At 41.3% G+C, this 19,235-nt stretch overlaps 1 protein-coding gene across 1 annotated transcript in view; it reads left to right on the top strand.

The window, feature by feature from the left end:
* LOC126257762 (Down syndrome cell adhesion molecule-like protein Dscam2) overlaps positions 1-19,235 on the top strand; it is a 381,956-nt gene that overhangs the window by 183,380 nt on the left and 179,341 nt on the right. The gene's annotated exons all lie outside the window — the stretch shown is intronic.

The following is a 19,235-nucleotide window of genomic DNA, read 5'->3' as shown; positions in this document are numbered from 1 at the left end:
CGATTCGTAATCCGAAAGACGCCGGATCGAATCTCGCGCGATGCAATTTTTTTAATTATTAGTTTTTTGTAATTCAAATATATATATATATATATATATATATATATATATATATATATATATATATATATATATATATATACTATTAATGAATTGCTTATGCATGCTGGTGAAGGCGGATCGCTCTCCAATTGTACCGCCTCCGTTTTTCCGTTTGTTTAACAGGGTGTACCAAAGCTCTCCCGTCCGCACTGATTTTCGACGATGTTATAAGTTGCGCTAGGGAACACATCTACCTTCTTTCGAAGTTAGCAGGCAACTACGCTGTTATACGGCGGCTCGTTTCGGCCCATTCAATATCTGTCCTTCAAGTGTAACGAGCGAGTAACGGAGTTTATATTTCATACCTGCCACAGCAAATTTGTGTTCGTGGGGTCTCTGTTCTAATTCGAACGTTTGACTTACGCTATACGTATTCGTTTCGGAATATCGTTTCTACGTCTTCCGTTAACTATACGTGGTTAACATTATGAAGACAATTAATAACATTTGTGAAATACAACTTTGTTTGCGGAAAACATAATGATGTTCGAAGTCGCCTGTTTTTCCACGACAAACGACTTTCAACAACTTATTATATGCGTAATTGTTGCAACTGATTGCCGGGAATTATATATATATATATATATATATATATATATATATATATATATATATACACACACACATCTGAATTATAAAAAACAAATACTAAAAAAAAGGCATGGTGCGAGATTCGATCCGGCGACCTTCGGATTACAAACCCGAGCGCTTACCGCTGCGCCACGACGCTGTGGAAGATTATTAATCGTAGAGAGTATTTCACCGCAACGGTTTCTTTTAACTGTCGATTTTCTCGACAGCGGCTGAGAAGTGCATCTTGGTGCTTTGCCATATTACACCTCTGGCCATGAGCTTTTATTATGCGCAGTATGAAACGAATCTGAATTTCACAATTGGCGGCCTCCCCTTGTAAGACACACGTCCCTGTGGCCAGACAGCCACCGACACCATGACACAGCCAAGCACGGCTACACTGGTGTCGTGAGAGAGTCGACTGGAGGGTGGAATGGCCCTCTGTCGTCTTCAGTGGTGAGAGTAGGTTCTGTCTGTATGAGAATGATGGAAGCAGTCTACACGTGTACGTCGTAGATCTGGTTAGCGGCCCATTCTGCGATGCATTCGCCCATGCAAAACAGGTCGCACCCCAGGCTTCATGGTGTGGAGAGCCATCACTTAGAGGTCGCGGTCACGTCTTGTGTTTCTACAGTGTAATAGAGATGGGTCGAACTCGTTCATTCCCGTGAACTGCTTCATTCATTTCACTCTTTGCCGTGAAGCGTTCAAATGAAGTAGTTCATTCACGAAGTACGGAAGCCTGGCGAAGTTGCCCAGTTCGCCGCTCAGCCGCGGCTATGCTCGCTTCGCCTCGCTCGTACAATAAAGCTTCGTAATACTTCATAATTTTACCAACAGATGGCCGAACTATGCAGTAACGTGCACGCAACGTTTTACGCTCTTACAGCGTCTGAGTTAACTTAAATAGAGCATGGTCGAAGGGAACAAAGGAAAGATAAACAGAGAAGCCTGTCACATATAAAGAAGGTGATACATTTAATGAAGCTCGACATTTTCTCATGAAGCGCCCAAAAAAGTCTTTATCTGCCAAGTGAAACATTATTTGTTGTATTTATGGACTGAAAACTAGGGCTACCAACGAAATGCAGTCCAATTTTATGTTCCTTTTAAAATTTAATCCAAAATAGAATGTGTATGTTTACCACTGTCGCACAGTCTATATATGTACGTTAAGTGATTATTCAGAAGTTTTCCTGTAGATTTTATTTTTGTTGAGAATAATAACCCTCCAGATTCAAAACAGTTTAAACTGTCACCTGTAGTCATTGGTACGATTTCAGGTAAAATCCCTCTTTCAGTGTTATTAACAAACCTCTTATTTTCATGTTGGCTGTGCGTGCTCACACAGCCAGCGTCTTCGTTTGTATCTGTAATATTCAATGGTCCGCAAGCGCTGCCAACGGTAGGCTACCGGCAGACGCGAAGTATAACTGAACTGCACAAATAGTCACGGGTAATGATGTCAGGACTGCAGGAAGCAGCTGACGCTGCCTTCCCCTCGCCCCTCACCACCGCAACCCCTCGCAAACATATCGTTTCCCACAAACGCCGCGCGATTCGTCGACAGGCAGTAGAGGGGGAACTGAAGTGAAGGGAGAATGAGTGACGTAGCGCCGATGTAATGGGATGAGGGAGAGGGGAAGAGAGTGAGTGAACTAGAAAAAAGTATGGAGTGTGTTATCTGTGAAGAGTTTGAAGTACCAGTTCATTGAAATTGAGTGGTTAGTTCACACTTCACTGGAGTGAAGCGTTCATTTGAACGACTCATTCACGAGCTCCCCATCACTACAGTGTAAGGTAACCAGTGTCCGCCACATTGCACAGGTTGTTATCCCCGTGCTACTGCCCTTTCTTCTGCAGGAAAGTGATGTATGTACTTTTTCAGCAGGACAATGCACGTCCACAGATGGCTACTGTGATGCAACTAGTTCTTTGTGTTGGGACCGAGCGAGGTGGCGCAGTGGTTACCACACTTGACTCGCATTCGGGAAGGCGTTCGTTCAAAACCGCGTCCGGCCATCCTGATTTAGGTTTTCCGTGATTTCTCTACATCGCTTCACGCAAATTCCGGGAGGGTTCCTGTGAAAGGGCACGGCCGATTTCCTTCCCCATCCTTCCCTATTCCGATGAGACCGATGACCTCGCTGTTTGGTCCCATCCTCCAAATGGCCAATCAGCCTTTGTGGTCGGAAAACAATTTCCGTGAACAGCAACAGCACCAGATCTGCCGCCGATTGGAAACATATTGGGCTTGGTGAAATGGCTCCAGGGCCTGCAAGAAACACTGACTAATTGCAACAAAGGGTGCAGTATGCTTGGGACAATCTACTCCAGGATGCCAACGCCGCTTTTATGATCGTTTGCTTAGAACACACGACTGCGTTGCCACCAGAGGATGTGTATTGAAGCGACTGTTTGGGCAGCCTTTATTGCAACATGTGTGTTTCGTTTGTTCTGAATTTGTTATCATATACTCCTATAATGACGAACTAACTGTCACAGCACTTGCCAATAAAATGGTCTTATCCTTGTGAGTGTTGCATTTTTTCCGGCAACTTCTCAATTTCATCCCACCAGAAACAATGTTTTTTTCGAAAGACAGTAACTGCGTCAACTATTTAAATAACAAATTACTGCAACAGGTATGTTTTGCACTCATAGTGCTATTGGTGTTAACGTTAAGATCTGGCAGAGAACACGAGAAAATTCTTGTCCTATGTGAGACCCCTAAGCGGGTCTAAAGCTTTCACCCAGTCCCTTGTTGATCAGTCTGGTGTCGCAGCCGGCCGAAGTGGCCGTGCGGTTAAAGGCGCTGCAGTCTGGAACCGCAAGACCGCTACGGTCGCAGGTTCGAATCCTGCCTCGGGCATGGATGTTTGTGATGTCCTTAGGTTAGTTAGGTTTAACTAGTTCTAAGTTCTAGGGGACTAATAACCTCAGCAGTTGAGTCCCATAGTGCTCAGAGCCAGCCATTTTGGTGTCGCAGTTGAAGATAGCAAACCAAAAGCTGAAGTTTTAAATTTCGCGTTCAAGAATTCGTTCAAGCAGGAGAATCTTACAAACATACTCTCATCTAAACATCGGACAGACTCTAGTATGGACGGCGTAGTATTCTGTTGTACTGTACTAGAAATGACGGAGAGGCCTCGTACCCGCCGTAGTCCGCAGTGGTACACAACCCCACAACAGGCTACAGCAGTCCGCTAACCCCACCGCCGCCCCACACCGAACCCAGGGTTATTGTGGGGCTCGGCCCCCAGTGGACCCCCCAGGGAACGTCTCACACCAGACGAGTGTAACCCCAATGTTTGCGTGGTAGAGTACTTATGGTGTACGCGTACTCGCCATCATTGTGTAACTGAGGCAGAATAAGGGGAAGTAGCCCGAATTTGCCGAGGCGGTTGGGAAACCGCGTTAAAAACCGGCCACAGACTGGCCGACACACCGGACCTCGACACTAATCCGCCGGGCGGTTTCGTGCGGGGACGACATAGTAATAAGCATCCCTGGCGTAGAGAAACAACTGAAAGATCCAAAAGCAAGTAAGTCACAAGGTCCGAATGCAATCACAATTCGGTTTTACGAAAGTACTCTACGGCATTGGCCCCTTAAAACGCAGGTCACTCCTATATACGAGGCCTGTTCAGAAAGTAAGCTCCGATTGATTGCCAAATTGAAACCACAGTGAACATCAGAAATGTTTTACTTGTAACAATTAGCTACACCTTTCAGCTACTTCTCTACGTAGTCGCCGTTCTGACTTAGACTTTTGTCATAGCGTTGTACCAACTTTTCAGTAGCCTCATCATAGAAGGCAGCCGCCAGTGCTTTCCGCCAATTCTCCACGCTGGCCTACACCTCGTTGTCTGTGTCAAAATGTTGTCTTCAAAGACAGCGGTTCATGTGACCAGAGATGAAACTCAGGGGAAGACAATTGCGGACTGTATTGTGGGTAATCTCACATTTCCATTTGAAAACGATGCAGGAGCATCTTCATTGCCCCTGCAGAATGCGGCTGAGAATTGTCTTGAAGAAGAAACAGCACGACAGTTATGTAATGTTAGCTGCATAGCTTCAGGCGAAATTTCTCACCAGGCCCTCGTACTTGGCGGCAGACACTATTTTCTAGACATCTTTACGCACTCACTGCGAGCTCAGAAATGAGAAGAGCGACGTGATGCTAACTGGGGTTATACTAGAGACACTACCCAACACATCTGTGCAAAGCTTTATCGGATTTTCATAGTCGTTTCCATTTCGCGACCGATCGGAGCTTACTTTCTGAACGCCCCTCGTATTAAGGGATAAAAGAACAGACCCCCAAAATTACAGACCAATGTCCCTAACTTCGGTTTGCTGTAGAATCGTTGAACACATTCTCAGTTCGAATATAATAAATTTTGTTGAGACCGAGAAGCTGAGGTCCACGAATCAGCACGGTTTTAGAAAATGTTGCTCTCGCGAAACTCAGCTTGCCCTTTTCTCACATGCTGTACTGCAAACTATGGATGAAGGACAACAAGCAGATTCCATATTTCTAGATTTCCGGAAAGCATTTGACACGGTGCCCCATTGCAGAGTGTTAACGAAGGTACGTGCTTATGGAATAGGTTCACTGATACGTGAGTGCCTCGAAGACGTTTAAAATTATAGAACACAGTATGTTGTCCTCGACGGCGAATGTTCACCAGAGATAGAGGTATCATCAGGAGTGTCCCAGGGATGTGTGGCAGGATCGCTGTTTTTCTCTGTACACGTAATTATTTGGCAGGTAGGATGGGCAGTAATCTGCAGTTGTTTGCTGATGATGCTGTGGTGTACGGTAAGGTATCAAAGTTGAATGACCATAGGAGGATACAAGATGACCTAGACAAAATTTCTAGTTAGTGTGATGAATGGATGCTAGCTCTAAATGTAGAAAAAAGTGAATTAATGCCGACGTGTAGGGAAAACGTATCCTTAATGTTCGAATACAGTGGTTGGTTCTGAGCACTATGGGACTTGACATCTGTGGTCATCAGTCCCCTAGAACTTAGAACTACTTAAACCTAACTAACCTAAGGACATCACACACATCCATGCCCGAGGCAGGATTCGAACCAACGACCGTAGCGGCCGCGCGGTTCCAGACTGAAGCGCCTAGAACCGCTCGGCCACACTGGCCGGCTTCCGTTTATTGGGAGAATTTTGGGAAAGTGTGCTTCATCTGTAAAGGAGACAGCATATGGAACGCTGGTGCGACCTATTCTTGAGTACTGTTTGAGTGTTTGGGATCCGTACCAGGTCAGATTAAAGGAAGACATCGAAGCTTCAGAGTCGGGCTGCTAGATTTGTTACCGGTAGGTTCGAGCGACACGTACACGTGTTACGGAGATGTTTCGGGAGCCCAAATGGCAGTCTCTGGAGTGAAAGCGGCGTTCTTTACGAGAAACACTACTGAGAAAATTTAGAGAACCGGAATTCGAAGCTGACTGCCGAACTATTCTACTACCACCAACATACATAGAGCGTAAGGACGACGAAGATAAGATACGAGATATTGGGGCTTATACGGAGGTATACAGATAGTCGTTTTTCCCTCGCTCGATTTGCAAGTAGAACAGGAAAGGAAATGACTAACAGTGGAACAGGGTACCCTCCACCACGCGTGACATCTGCGTGTGTGTTGTTCCTCATTAGAGCTCATTTTAAAAACATTGTATTTTAATATATTCATAGTCCAATTAACAATTCCATATATCGCAGTGTGAGTGCATTGAGAATTGAGCATTTTAATATCTCCAAATAATTTAAGAGTGAAATAACATTTTCGACATTAAAACTGTTCCGGAATTTTAAAGTTATTCGAATAGCGGATGCGATCCTGTACTACCTTATCATTACGACTATTAAAGATATCTCATAAAAAATTATTTTCTTCATGTTTGTAAGCGTTTCACCAGAACAGTAAAGAGAAATATACTGTTTCTTTTTTCTTTTGCTAGTGACAGTATATTTTTCTTTTGACAAATTTAACGTTTAATCGCTTGTGATTGTTGAAAAACAGTCTCCTCTATTGTTCAATGGAATAATTGTTAATAGGAAAATATTGGATGCATGCTTTAAGTACTGAAATCGTTCTATTGGCACTGTTCATTGCTAAAAAATTATTTTGATATGGTTGTCAGAAGTAATAAACAACTTTTTTTTTCTAGAACATGGGTTTCCGAAAAGATGTGCAATATGCAGAGAAATTTTTCTTACATTATTTGGAATTATCGTTGTGCAAAAGTTAAAAAGTTCCATAAGCAGTCATATAAATTGTGAATAGTTGAAGATTGACATTTACAAACATTTAATTTATTCTCTAGTTAGGAGGAAAATCTTCCTGTCTATGGAATCATTTTGCAGAAGTACGTGTCCCGAAACGGCACATAGGATTACCAGTAACGTGTAATTTATTAAGGTACCGGTATCTAAAAACCTTATGTTGTCATATACAGATGATCTAACTGTACTGAATACGTTCACTTACGCTAAATCTGTGCGTTCTTTTGATATCATTCGCTTGTTTCTTCAAATTATGATAATAAGCCTAGAAAGACGATTACCTAAACTACGTCCACTGAATTTTGCTTCTCCTTCCTCGCTTCCCAGTTTTTGCGTTTCAGTTCGCAGATGTGTATTTGTTTTAGTTGACCAAACCGAGACCAAGGTTCTCGATTCTCAGATTGGTATTTGTTTCCATTTTGTGCTTGCTGCTTCTTAAAACAGGAATCAGTGCATCATTGACTTGTTCACTTATTAAACAAATTAGAACGTTGAATTGAAAGATATATCAAAAACGTATACCGGAAGAGTATTATATTTGCACAACAAATACATAGAATTACGCCATGAAATTTCCATTAATTTACGTAAATTATTATGAAAATACAAAGAGTATAATATTCTGAAAACAAGTACTGTTGGAAATAACGAAGTTTGTTTGAGTAGTAACGACATGGAAGTGGCAGTAATCTCTGTGGGCGCTCCGATCATGCGAGTAAATGCCGCCGGGGAACGTTATGGCTGTGTACACTGGATTGGGTTAAGTCGTCAGCGGCCGTGGTCGCGGGGCCCCAGACGAGAACGCTCACTGGAGCTGGTGTCTGTAGCGTTCCCATATTGAAGCCACCGCTTGCAGGGCATCGCTGTGTTTCCACTTAGTAAATGATTTCAAATATCTGATAAAACGTTGCGTATACAGATATAACACATGCAAATAATGTTCATAATGGCTCTGCACCCTGTCAGAAAGAAGTGTGAAAATGAAATAGCTCGTTAAAGTTCTGTTGGAGATTACAAGTACTCAAGTTCAAACTAGCTCAAGGAAAAATATGATAAGTTATTGGAGACAGATAAACTGGGGAGATAAAAATAAGTACAAAAGACAGACACAGGAAATGTGCCAGGAAATGCTAAACACTTGTAAGAAGCGACCCCTACATTCTTGAATGGATATCTGCCAGAATGAAAAATGCTCCTGTCATAACACAAAAAAGGCGAAATGTCCTGGACAGAGTAAAGGATTTAAAAGAAGCGGTGAAGCCTTTAGCCTTGTCTCGCAGCTTCAAAGACACTTAAATCAAAACCTCTTGACATATTCGCTGTTTTTTATTTTTTAGTATCAGTACTCATGTCACGTAACATAATGAGGCGTGTCAAGTAAAGCAACATGATACATTATGTTGCGTTGTATAACATGACACATGCCATCATTTCATCCAACATGGCATTTGTCATGTCACGCAATACGACACAACGTGTCATTAAAGATTAGGATGCATGCATCCCCATTCTGGGATACTTTGTATTATAATTGCACTTTCACTCTCGGATACTTTCTATCGTAGATGCAACCCACGCCGTATAAGCACATGAATTTGTGTCTATTTAATCTTACACCACTCACCATACGTGTAACAGGGAGTGCGTTTGGGTAGAAATGGACCCCTCGGAGTAAAAAGTCAACCCTCACTCCCCCACCACGCCCAGAAATAAAAAAAATGTTTTAGCGCCCCACCAAGAAGAAATCCACCCTAGAAATTTATCCCTCCAGGAACACCTTTTTAGCTACGACATGTATGCTCTTCTGCCATATGTTATTATATACTGTTTTCTGCAGCTGACGACTCTTCTGGATTTTGGCACAGGATCAGGGACTTCAGCCTAGAATTTGCAAGATGCAGGTGTGCCAACACCTTGTAGTTAAGAGATCTCTCTGCGCTGGGGAAGTAGGGTAAACTCGTGAAACAGCGCAAATGTATCAAGATGTTTTGATTTACATGTCATTGAAGCTGAAAAGCTGAAGTTGAAAAGCTAATTCCCTTCTTTTACATCCCCAGCTCCGTCCAGGACACATTCGCCTTTTTTGTGCTAGGCCTACAATTGCCACCACAACTCCCAGTGTGAAGGCATTTTGCGCACACTTGTTCACAGGGCACGATCGATCTGCGATCAGGAGAGCCTCCCAGCAGAGCTGCAGCACCTCGAGACAACATTTCGGAAAAATGGGTACAACCAGAAGCAAATAAGACACGCACTCAGACAGACTGCGCCAAGAAAACAAGAAACCGAAGAACACAAGTCATTGGCATGCATTCCGTTTGTCGGAAACACCTCAAGAAAAATCGGTAGAATCCTGGGGAAACACAATGTGAAATGTGTATTCCGACCCCCTGCAAAAACCTTGACTCTACTGGGTTCAGCGAAAGATGACCTAGGCTTTCGAAAACCAGGCTTTATCAAATTCCCTTGTTAGTGCGGAAAATCATACATTGGGGAGACAGTCCGCACTGTAGAAGAGAGGTGCCGCGAACACAATCGCCATACCGAATTACGCCAGGCCACTAAATCAGCCGTGGCTGACCATTGTATAAAGACTGGCCATACTATGGACTATGAAAAAACAAAAATACTCTCTCAACTCTCCTGTTTCTGGGAGTGCGTTACTAAAGAGGCCATCGAAACCCAACTACAGGACGGTCTAATTAATAAAGAGAGACGCCTTCAACTTAGTCAGGCTTGGAACCCTGCATTCAGCCTGGAGAGAAAGATGCGGTCCCAGATATCGAGGACCGCGCCTGACGACGGCAGCAGGGAGACTGCAGACGCTATAACTGGACTAATACTGTCTGAGTAATTTCCTCTCCATGTTAAGTAAAATCGATCAGACCCAGGCGCCGCTTCCCCCACTACCTCCAGTAGCCGCCGCGCCGGCCGTACCGAAGACATCAGGAGAGGAACGGTGGAGGGGGTAACGGCTAGTATATATAGGGCGCCGAGAGGAATAGCACAGCATTCGTCAGGAACCACCTGAAGATGATAACGTGTACGTCTGCCAAAATATTGTGGAGAAATTACGACGCTACCCGGTCGGATACCCGAGAACTGTTCAAATAAAGAGATATCTTGGACAAAATGACCTCCTCATGGCCAACCAGTATGGATTTCGGAAACATCGATCCTATGAAACCCAACTCGTACTTTTCTCACGTAACATACTGAATGAAAGCTTTGGATCAAGGCAACCAGGTAGATACAATATTTCTTGATTTCCGAAAAGCATTTGACTCAGTACCACACCTACGCTTATTCTCAAAAGTACGATCATATGGGGTACCAAGTGAAATTTGTGACTGGTTTGATGACTTTTTGGTAGGGAGGACACACCATCTTATCTTGGATGGAGAGTCATCATCAGTTGCACAAGTAACTTCGGGTGTGTCCCAGGGAAATGTGCTGGGCCTTGCTATTCATGTTGTATATTAATGACCTTGCAGACAATATTAATAGTAAAATTAGGCATTTTGCAGACGACGCAGCTACCCATAATGAGCTACTATCTGGAAGAAGGTACATAAATATTCAGTCAGATCTTGATGAGATTTCAACGTGGTACAGAGATTGGCGACTTGCTCTGAATTTTGAGAAACGCAAAATTTTGGACTTCACAAAATGAAAAATATAGTATCCTATGACTATAATACCAATGAGTCTTTGTTTGAATCGGCTAACTCATACAAATAACTGGGTGTAACACTTTGTAGGGATATGAAATGGAATGTTCACATAAGTTGAGTCGTGGGTAATGCAGATAGATTGGTAGAATACTGGGAAAGTGCAATCAATTACAAAGAAGATTGCTTACAAATCATTCGTGTGACCGGTCCTAAAATATTGCTTAAGTGTGTGGGACCCGTACCAGATAGGACTAAAGGGATATTGAATTTCTAGTATATAGAGAGAGGCAGCAGGAATGTCACAATTTTGTTTAATCTGTAGGAGAGTGTCACAGAGATACTGAAGGGACTGAACTAGAAGTCTCTTGAAGATAGACGTAAACTATCCCTCGAAAGTCTATTACCAAAGTTTCAAGAACGGGCTTTAAATCATTGCCCTCGGAATGTAGTACAGCCTCCTACGAATCGCTCACATAGGAATCGTGAGGACAAGATCAGAATAACTGCTGCGCGCAGAGAGGCATTCAAAGAATCATTCTTCCCACGCTCCGTATGAGAATGGAACAGAAGAAACCCTAATAACTGGTACAATGGGACGTACCCTCTGTCATACGCCTTACGGTGGTTTGCGGAATATAGATGTGGATGTCGGACAGAGTGCCAATAGTTTTCATTTGTTAAGTTTCCTGCCTTGTGTGTAAACAAATACGGTAACGGTACTACAAAGTTTTCGGTGCTGCAGCGCAGTGGTGTGAAAAAGTAAGTTTAATATCACAGCATATGAAATTTATTACAGGTATCGATTACGGTGGTTTTTCCTCTTAAACATTAATTGGAAACGAATTAAAAGTAAGTTTTCATGTTGACTCCGGTACGGGCACAGTTTCGTTAGTGGTACTATAAACCGCTTACAACAATGTGTCTTGTTTAAACAGTTGTTTGAAAGTTGCGTAGAATCACGCCACAGATGGACGATGCATCCGGAAGAAAATAAAATTACTGTGACTGCATGTGTACTGAAATCCTGGTAGTTGAGAATACAGAAATGCTGGTACGTAGTTGAGAATAGCCTACAATAAGACTGGAATGGGACATTGCATCACCCTGTCAGATAAGTATGTCCGTTTGTCAGAAGCAAGGGAACTGATAAGAATAACGAATTGTTCTTCCTGTTCATCGAGTATTCATCGGCACCAGAGCTCTACCGACAGACTTCCGAGAGTTAAGGATACTGGGAAAATTTAGGCAGTCTACAAAGAAGACTGCTTACAAATCACTTCAGCTACATATCTTAGAATATTGCTCAAGTGCGTCGGACACATCCCAAGTAGGATTAACAGGAGATATTGAACGTATTAAAAGAAGGGCCCGACGTATGCTCACAGGTTTGTTTGACTCACGTGGAGAGTGTCATAGAAATGTCAAAAACTGGATTGGCACAGAGACACAAGGAATCAGGCTGTACTTACCTTTTCTAACACAGTTATAAATTCTGCATGCAATATGCTTGAGAAAATACCATTGGTATAGAGATGGGCAAACTGAAACACGTAACTGTTCCGAAACAAATGAAACAGTACTATGTAATGTTCCGATACGGTGTTTCGAAACAGTGAAACAGTTTGTGTTTTGTAATCTAATAAACCTACACATTTTATCATCTTGAATGTCTACTGTAAAAGTATGTCCATATAAACACAAACGAGGTGCGAGAGCGCTAATCATGTCGCAGAAAGCATGAAACTATCACTTAGGCGTCTTGGCAGTTTCGTATTTCCTGCAGCAAATGCGCTGCTTTCGTGTCGTGTGACTTTCATACTTTTCAATTGGCTGAGGACAGCCATAGCTGAAGACAGAAGAGCCACCACGAACGGAACTGGAGGTGGGAGCAAACTGCAGAAACAACAGATATGCTACTGGGATTCCCATATTCTGTTAGTATGGGTAATATACCCATCCTGCCAATTTCCATCTACACAAAGGGAATCATTGTGGATAATAGGCACAGTTACTATAGACTCACAAACAACGCCAAATAATTCGAATAAATAGCAAAATATAACAGAAAATTTTTTTGTCTTTCAAGGTGTTTCGAACCGTTACTATAAATTCACCATGCTTCCCAGCCCTTCCCGTACACCATTACACTATCAGTGATTTGTCAAACAGATTGCTTGCAATTATACCTACATCAAATTTATGTATATGTCTAATAACTGTCACTCTACGCCTTTTTTTATTCGAAATGTTGTAGGCTTACTTGCGTTTCTTAATATGATTACTGTACATGAACAGAGAAGCGTATGTTATAAAAAAAAGTGTAATTTAACTGAATGATTTTCACATATTTATTATTTTGAATGTGAATAGTATGTGTTGTTTTATTGTTTGGTTAGTGTTTATAAAGCAGATGTTACGCCATTTCGAAACAGGACAGTCAGCTAGAAACGAAGCTCTATTTTCGGATATCTTAAGCTTCATGCTATTGCTTGTCAAAAAGATTTCGACACTCTTGAAAGAGTTTCATGAAGTGGTATGTTGTGTTTCAGTACCTGTGCCGAGCCCGAATCTCGTCCGACACAGAGTGGAATGAAACATCACTGTTTCGATACAATTAGTCCGTTCCAGGCACAGGTGGTCTGAAACAGCTTTATTTTGAAACAACGATACAGTTTCTGTGTCTGGCTCGAGATCGAATCTGGTCCGAGACAGGGGCGGAATGAAACACCACTGTTTCGAAACAGTGAACCACAACCGTTCCGAAACACTGAAACAGTTCCACGTATCGATACACTGTATCGAAACATAGAAACAGTGGCCAAGTCTGCATTGGTAGAGTTCTGCGGCAACTGACCAATTAAAAGAAAGGAACGCATTTTTGCAGGGTAGCGATGTTGAACAAATCTGTCCAAGCTATGTAGACACAAAAGTAAGCCGTTCTTTGATTCAGATTAGGCCTATATGTTTCAATGTACACCCCACATTCAGTCTTAACTATTCATTACCTTGTTCAATTTCACATTTTGAAGTACTCCTAAGGCACAAAACAAATTTGATGAAGCACTGTAGAGCTTGGCGAATGTTTTATAGGCTACTTAGATCTACAAAGAAAGAAAGATAATTTATGTACATTATATTGATAACACACTGTCAGGAAATGGTATTGTTTTTGTAGTTTAGATGTCTCAGTTACTCCCTAATTCTTAGTTGGATTTAAAATGTTTGCAGTCCTAACCAAATGTCATAATTTTGATCATAAAATATATTATTCTGTATGATGAACTGAAAGATACAAGATGATGTACATCAGCACCATAAATCCACAGCATCTTCCACTTTGGGATGCAGCATCGAGCTGTGGAGTTCATATTGTAATGACCAGCTACAGTTAATTTTGTTTTCAGTCACGCCCCCTCAAGTTCCTTTTTATTATGCAAGTAACATTTTATGATCAATTGACAGGCATAATGCACATATTGGTTGGTTTAGACCAATGAAAGTGATACCAAAATATTTGTCTTTTAGAGTTTTAACCATCTCAGAATTCATAATCAGATAGTTACAGTGACTCTAAAATGTTGCTGATGAATTGAGATCAGTGTGACATTAAGCAGTATACTCTACAAGTCACTCACAGATCTACAGCAGCTCAAACAGTGCTTCCAAGAACCACATATAGGCCTACAGAGTGTCCAAGAAGGAATGCTCAGTATTCAGGGATATGACAGGAACAATCATTCAAAGCAAAAAAGTCTAGTAAACATGGGCTCCAAAATGCATATCTTCAGAGGTATAGGCATGTTCTTCATTTTTGATATTGTGAAAAAAAAATTTTTTTTTCCGTATTTTGGGAGGAGGTAGTATGAACAAAAACAAGAAAAAATTATTTGTAAACATGGGCTCTAAAATGAATATATTAAGAGCTGTGAGCACTTGTTCAACAGAAAAGATATGCTTCACGGTACCAAAGATGAAAAGTGCTCTTAGTTCTTAAGGTATGCACGTTAGAGCCCATGTTGCTGGACATTTGGTTTTTGATTTGGTACATGAAACCACCACTCAGAATATGGAAAGCAAAGAGCTTGCAGTAGAAAAGATTTGTTTCAAAATACTGAAGAAGAAGCAGTGCTCAAGACTCTTAAAGTATGCATTTCAGAACCCATGTTTACTAGAATTTTTTTGGTTTGAATGATCGTTCCAGTGATATCACTGAATGCTAACCATTTCTCCTGGGACACCTTGTCATAAACCACTATCCCTTCAACACTTCAAAGCACTGAAATATAGAAATCAACAGTGACTAGTATGTTAATAAGATGTGTGGTCTTATTATGTAACTGTCTCATCATTCTACTACAAGACATTCTGCAGTGTGGAGACAATAAAGTATTCAGATGTGAATATTCGATTTTTCCCCCTGGATCTCTGTAGTTCTGGTGAGTTTAAATGCTTTTGCTCTTCTGTAACGTCTCACTTGGCTGTCGTTTAGACACTATTTCCCCCGTAACAGTCCTCCCAGTCAACAAAACTCTTCAACCAATATATCAATTCTGTTTCCATTTGCTTACGTGTTTGGCCCTTCTCTTTTTCTTCTTTTCCGTCGTGTTTCTTCACTTTGTTCTTCTCTTAAATTTTTCTGGAATTCAGCATCGTTATCTTTTCTTCCCTTATTTCATATCGCCAATTCCATCCCTGCTACTTCAACTTGTCTTTTTTGTTAGTTTGTGTAAGTCTTACATAGTCTCCTCAGCAGTTTGCTGTTCACATCTTTGATACTGTAACAGCAAAACCACAACCGAGTCCAAATCCAAAGACAGGATTGCCACTTAACTGCAACACTTAGCACTGAAATCATATTTGAAGGGCTTATTTCGATAGTGGTACAAGTCCACTTTTGTTCATTCTGAGATACAGAGTCATAGTTAAAAGAGCACTGAAAAATCTGCAGTTGAGAGTGCAGTGATGAAGGATATGATATGGTCCAAAGTACCACTTTAGTCCCACTTTCACACAGGCATAAAAGTCTATATAATGTCTACTGGGCTGTCTCACATGGGACAATATTCAAGTATATGTACTTGAATATTTCTGGTATCTCAACTGCAGATTTTTCGGCACTCTTTTAACTAATGACTCTGTATCTCAGAATGAACAAAAATGGACTTGTACCACTATTGAAATAAGCCCTTCATTCATTGCAAACACCAGTTATTGTATAACCAGAACAGAACTGAACCCCTTGATAGAGAGTGCAGTTATTTATGCAAACATCATATATTCCAGATTGCTAGTATTTACTCAACCAACGAATATTCCAGATATACGAATATAAGATACTTCAAGAAAATTGCAGAAATGATCAGTAACAAATAACTGCTGGTGGTTGGGTTTGTAACATGCCAGGCAGTGACACTAACCACTACACTGCATGTGGCAGAGCTGAGGGTGTTGCTCCCACTCCTGGGGAAATGTTGACACATTAGGTCAGAAGTCCTCACTGGAGCTGTGTACGGTACTGTGGATCTAGATCTTGTCAAGATCCTCATTGTGGCAGCACTGGTAGACTCTCACATTCAGGTCATGTTTTAGCAACCTCTTCATTTTGATGAACATCAAAGATAGCCTCTCCCTTCGAAACTTCATGATCGTTGAGCAGATCTTTAGTTTCCATGAATCTTCCTTCATCAATCTGCATCACTGGAGTATAGCAGGGCTTCATATGGAGGACATAGAAAATGTCTCTGCACATTAGTCTTCTTGATAAAGGGTCATAATCCTCAACTTCATGTGTAATGTCTGATAAGTGGCAAAGGATACAATATGGTGCCACTTTGGTCCCACTTTTACACAGGCATAAAAGTCTGTATGAAGTCTACTGGGCTGTCTCACACTGGACAGTGCTTGGCATTATAGTGCTGTTGGTCTTTTTTCTGGGCATCCAGGGTCTGTATGCAAGCCAGCTGCCTTGCTTCTTTGCCCCTGGTGAAGAGGTGTTTCACATTGTTGTCCCGAGCATTGACTGATTCAAATGGGAACAGTGTATCCGTTGTTATTACAGCTTCATGACCGTAGAGCTGAAAGAGTAGTATGAAGTCGCAGTGCGTTGCTTTGCTGTGTTGTATGCGAATCCTTTCTGTGAGGCTGTTCATTTGTGGATGGTAGGCAGTTTTCATCCTGTCAGTGATGCCACAATGTGAAATTTCCTCAACTGGAAAACCTTTCCACAGTAAGATATCATGACACAGGACGCTCTGTGATTCAAAATTGCATCTTCTACAAAGAACTGTGCAATTTGTAGGTCTTTGGCAGTTGACGTAGGTTGAGTGAGAGCATATCAAGTGAGGTAGTCAGTGCAGACTGTTATCCACTGGTTCCCATTTATGGTCTTGGGGAACCTCCCCAAAAGATCTATTCCATTTCAGTGGAATGGCACAGCTGTGGGTGGGGTTGATACCAGATGCTCTGGAGCAGTCAGTTATACTTCTTTCATCCTACCCTTTTCTGATGCATTTCCTCGAACCAATGCCACCGCTTGATGAATTCCTCTGTTATTGATGAAGATCTTGGTACTTGTCTTCTGTGACTCCTTCCGTCAAGTATGAGATGTTGTCAACATCTGTCATGTAAGGATTCATGTTGTGGCATAGGGCCAAAAGATTCTGTATGTATGACTGTCATTTCCCCATGATGTTGGGCCATGTTCTTCAATTGTTCTTCTGCTAAGTGGACATACTGCTGATTGTCGCCAAATGTTTTCTTCAGTTCTGTCTGGGATTTATCCCAGCTATTGAGGTTCTCTTCATTGTACTCGAACTACTACTGGCTGTTCCATCCAAGGAAAAGTAAATGTTTGCCAAACAGTTCATGTCATACCACCTGTTGTATTTGGTGACTTGGTCAAACAATTTCAGGTGTTTAGTCGGGTCCAGGCCTGCATCTTTGGAAAACATTAGTGGGTGCCTAATGTGCAGTTGATTTACTACTGTTCTGGAATCATCCTGTCTCCTGAATGTATGGATGGAAGAAATAATGTACTGCTTGTATTCTGTTTCCTGTCCATGAAAGTGACAGCATTTACATTGCCTAGTTGGAGTCACAATAATGTGGATGTTTTGAAATATCCTGCATCTCCACCAGTGTTACATCAAAACCACAATCAAGTCCAAATCCAAAGGCAGGGTCATCAGTGAATTTTAGCTCTAAAAGCATGTTGATTATGAAAATATAGCCAAACCAGAACTTAATTTCTAGTAGTAGAACATAGCTATTTATACATCAAACATTCCAGAATGCTTGTATTTTACACCCTTTGAATATTCCAGATATACAGACATTACAGACATATGGGTAAGATATATCAAGAACCTTCCAGAATGTAAAAACAAATAATTGCTGGTGGTCGGGTTTCAAGTGGTGACCTGTAACATACCAGCCAACGCTGCTATCCACTACGCTACACAGCACGTGCTAGAGGTTGCAGCAATAAGTTTTCCGTATGAAAATCCTCATTGCTACCTACAACTTATTTTCCTTTTGGGTTTAGCTTATTTTCATTTTCCTTAAATGTGAGTGACTCTTCTCATCACCAGGACTGTATATGTTTTTCATTGTCACTCTTGAAAGGAAGTTTTCATTTTAATTTATGAAATTCAGCATTCTCTTGCAAACATATTTGAGTTCTGTTCTAATGTTGATGATAATCTGTTTGATAATGTGCTTTTTCTTTGTATTTTGTGTCTCAGTGCTATGCCAGTTAAATGGTTTAGTTTGTGTTGCTCAATACTATAGATAAAATAATGCAGTGCCACTTTTTAAGTCACAGTTCATCATACGTTGTTGCACTGTATTTTATTGATTCAAGAAATCATAATTTTGTACAGTTTGTACGTATCATTTTTGCAAGTTAAGATATTGAACAAGTTGTCATTAGGAGCCATAAGTGCCAAGCATTAGGCTCCTCTTGTTACAAATGTTGCCTTTTCATTAAGAATTACCTTGTTTTTCTTAGACTCATTTCTGTCTGTATGATTCTTTAAAAATGTTCACCAGGATACTATAGTTAACCAGTGCTAAAATTTGCAGTGGTACACTGCAGGAAAAAAAAAGAAAATAAAAAGGAGAGGGCATTGTGATGCTCAGACAGTTGGCTCCTCAGATATGGAAGTGCTGCCAGCCAAAAGCATAGAGTATGAGATAGCTCTTGACCACAGATAACTCATGACCCTAAACACAGTGACCCACCATACTCTCTGGATGTTCCCACCTGTGACTTCTTTTTGTTTGCTAGCGTGAAAAGGGACCTAAATCTAAAGCATTGGCAAAAAATAAAAGAGGCAAGATAAAATTTGGTAAATGTATTATTTTCTGGCACAACGACAATAATTTCAACAAGAAATTACTGGTTTTGGCTGTCACCTACCATACGCAGATCCTCCAAACACATAATGGTTGGTCAACTGTTTCAAATCAGCATGCAGTAGTGGCATGTAACAGTAGGACCTGCCATTATTATCCTTTGTGCATAAGAAATGAATTGTATTTACTTTTGGACTCCCTCTTATAACCAGACCCTTT

Source organism: Schistocerca nitens, chromosome 1, assembly GCF_023898315.1.
Source record: "Schistocerca nitens isolate TAMUIC-IGC-003100 chromosome 1, iqSchNite1.1, whole genome shotgun sequence".
Taxonomy (NCBI): domain Eukaryota; kingdom Metazoa; phylum Arthropoda; class Insecta; order Orthoptera; family Acrididae; genus Schistocerca; species Schistocerca nitens.
The sequence above is the reverse complement of the archived record's forward strand: the minus strand, read 5'-3'. Positions and strand labels throughout refer to the sequence as shown.